Here is a 3,471-nt window from a genome sequence, read left to right as displayed (position 1 = left end):
TTCAGCCAGGCCCTAGCCACCTGTATTCAGTGGCAATCAACAGACTTCGTAAGGGTCTGACTAAATTCAGTGTGAAATGAAAAACACTCCCAAGTCTTCCCCCAAAATATAGGCTGACTTACTCGAGAAGTATAATTTTAGCTTTTCTTTTTAAATAAGACATTTTGAAAGAAAAAAATCAAGTTTCAGATACAACAACACTTATTTTAGCAAGATAGAATAAAAACCTATGTCCAAATGTAAAAGGCATTCAGGAACACCCCATAGTATGAGAGAAAATCCACACTGAAGATACAATTTGAAAATGTCTAAACATTTTTAAATTGGAAGTTAAACCGTAAAAGCTGGGAAATGCTGTTTTTGCTAGAGATCAAGTGCACCTTTTTCTTCTTCCCCCAAATAAAACCACCGAACTTACTATATATTTAATCATACCCCAATGCTTGAGTTTTCTCTCAGCACAAAGCAACAGCTACATACAAATAAAATGCTTGTCAATGTAATAAAATTCCCCTGGCTCATCCAACTTGCAAGGCACATGACTTCAAAGAATACAATTTGGGGCAAGTATAAGCAAACTGAGGGGAAAAAAATCAAATTCCAAAACCTTCTCTTAAAATTATTTATAGGACTCAGGTCTTTTTTACTCTTAGGAAGATCAAGGTGTTGCACTGTCCACCTTGGCATGGTAAGAATATACATTACCAGATGCCTATTTAAGGGACTAGAAATAAGACTTAAGAAGTACTTTATTTCTTAATGGCTGAATAAGATAATTACATATAAATTTGTTTACATTCTGCTAAAGACCTCCTTATAGTCTCAGCACTTAACAGGCTCCAGAATCCTATTAGGTTAAATGATGGTACAATGTTTTAAAAAGGAGCCAAAAATTTTAGCTAAGTCATTCAGAGCCAAAAATGTGAAGAATGACCAAAATCAAATCTTTATTTTTATAACTGTATAAATGTGATCCAAATGTGTCCACCATTAATTTTTCAAAAAGAAACATGCTATAAATAAGCTAACTACATCAGCTCACTGATATGTGTATGGACTCCCAAGATGTCTCATTGGGCTTAATTACAGACCACTCACAGCAATACGTTTTTAGCAGAAAGTGTAGCATGATGTTAAGCCATTTTAGCTTTTGCACATACATGTTGCACTTCTGGCTGATGATGCAGAAAGATTCTCAGCATTACAGTTAAGCTGGGCTGCACCCACCCCTTTAAACGGCATCAATATCAATGTCATCATCTTTGTTGTCAGACTTCACAGCTTCAACTTTCGGTACACTGGCAGTCTTCGAATACACCACTTCAATATTCTCATCTTCATCATCTTCTTCACCACCAGAAGATTCCTCCTCTGCTTCCTTCAACCACTTTATAAATGGTTCTGCTTTGACACGAATCTCTTTGGCAAGTTCTTTTGAGACATATTTCTTTGAGGCCTTTTCCGACCAGCTGATGATAACCTCTTCCTCCAGAAGGTCTGCGTCATACATCTCCTTCAGGATGTGCGGAATCTTTGAGCTGAGCTGAGCTTGATGCATTGCTACCACACACTCCAAACCATGAAGGAGGTACCGTTGAGCTTTTTTGTTGTTGTGACAAAATTGTAAGAAATGGTGCCTGTATTTCTTATTCTGTTCTCTAATTTTCTCATTAAAAAGAACTTCAGTCAGAACAAGAGGGCCCATAGCTTTTACATCCAGCCTTTCTGCTTCAGCAACAATTTCTTTATCAGATGAGTCAATAATACCATCTTCTTTCTTTTTCTTAACAAAATCAAACAAGATATTGACCTGTTCTTCAACAGTTCTTTCCAAATCATCACTGAGTGTCAGGGCTTTTGCACGGTCACTGATTTCATCCATTCTGCGTCTTTGAACTTCCTCAGTCGTATCCTCACCCCAATCATCCTCCTCCTCTTCTTCCATAGCATGTGGAGGAGGACTGATTTCATTTGGTGGTGGTGGGGGTGGGGGTGTCTCACTGCTGGACACAGAGTCATTTTCCTTGTCTTTGCCCTTCCTATTTTTTTTCCTTTTCTTTCCTGTACCACTGTCATTTTTATCAGGTGAGTTTTTGAGAATGAATGTGCAGAGTTTATGATGTGTGTCAAGCATGCCTCGATAACCACAGGCTTTACAAGAATTACCTATTGTTTGCTTCTTTGGATTGACATGCAGCTCCGTTTCAGGATTCTCACACTCAGGACAGAGAACAAATTTTTTAATGAATCCATCCAACATGTCTTGCAGCTTATTCGCCTCATGAGATCCATTGACAATGTAACGGTCATTCTTAACATCAAACTGGGTCTGTGCTCCCAGCTCACAACCAAAATATTTGGTGGGATACATTGGAGGCCGATTAAGTGCCTTTGCAACGTCAACCATGTTGACTATAACTGTCTTGATTCCATTTCCTTTGCCCTCAACCTTGGCAATCAGATGGGGCATCTTGTAGCGATAGAACTGGTCTGACACACTGCGGTTGACGTTGACAGACATTTTGGCTTATTAGTGGCTTTATCAATAAGATGAAGAGATCTTTGATTGCAACTTTTTGGTATCTTCTGTCTGGAGAAGAAGGGATGACATAAACGACTGCCAGAGTTCTCGGTCTCTGACATGAAAAAGTTTTCACCGCTGAGGCTGTAAGCTCCTTCTTGTATGCTGTTTCCTCAATACAGGTACCAATGGCTGCGCAACAGCTTGTTTTCGTCAAATAAAGACATAAACCCAACGCTGCTCGCCCGGGACTGGGATGAAGTGAGGCGCGTGGGAACCCGAGTCTGAGGAAGGGCGCCGCAGAGCAGCAGGGAGGGGCTGTCCCAGCGAAGTCCGGGGTCTACACCCTTCAGCGCCCGGGGCCTGACGACCTCTGGAATGTTCTCGCTCTGACTGAGAGAGACCCCTTCTTATATTGCTTCAAAATCCTTCCCAGAGATGTCTCATTCAAATCAGTGTCAATAGCTATAAGACAGTAAGGTATGAATTTCAGAAAGTAAAAGAAACTATAAGGAAGCAAGAGTAGTAGTGTCAATGTAAAAAAAAAACACAAAAAACTTCCAAACCTCTAAGAATCTTTATGAGTTTATTTGAGCCAAACTGTTGACAACTGCCGGGAAGGTAAGTCTCAGAGTTGAGAAAGTGCTCTGGAAAATGGCAGTTTCACCACTTACTTTAAACATCAGAATCAAAGGGGAAGAGGTATGGGGGTTACATGAAATTGATTGGCGATAGGTTAGGGAGGCTGCAGAAGGCAAAACTGGAAAATCTCAGGGATTGGGTAAAAAGTAAAAGTATATGCTGAAACTTCTTTACATAAGTCAGAACCAGACAGTAACAGTTAATGGTTCACATAACAATAACAATGAGGGGTCTATTGGCTTCTGTTGGTGGGGGTGGAGAATATCTGACTCATTTACCTTCCACAGGTGTGTTATCAGGTACATTAC

At 40.1% G+C, this 3,471-nt stretch overlaps 1 pseudogene; it reads right to left on the bottom strand.

The window, feature by feature from the left end:
- Positions 1-731: 731 nt before the first annotated feature.
- On the bottom strand, positions 732-2,671 carry LOC136318593 (eukaryotic translation initiation factor 5 pseudogene; annotated as a pseudogene).
- Between the last annotated feature and the right edge of the window lie 800 nt (positions 2,672-3,471).

The sequence above is a fragment of the Saccopteryx bilineata genome, chromosome 1, assembly GCF_036850765.1.
Source record: "Saccopteryx bilineata isolate mSacBil1 chromosome 1, mSacBil1_pri_phased_curated, whole genome shotgun sequence".
Lineage (NCBI taxonomy): Eukaryota > Metazoa > Chordata > Mammalia > Chiroptera > Emballonuridae > Saccopteryx > Saccopteryx bilineata.
Note: the sequence above shows the minus strand (reverse complement) of the source record. Positions and strands in the feature narration are given on the sequence as shown.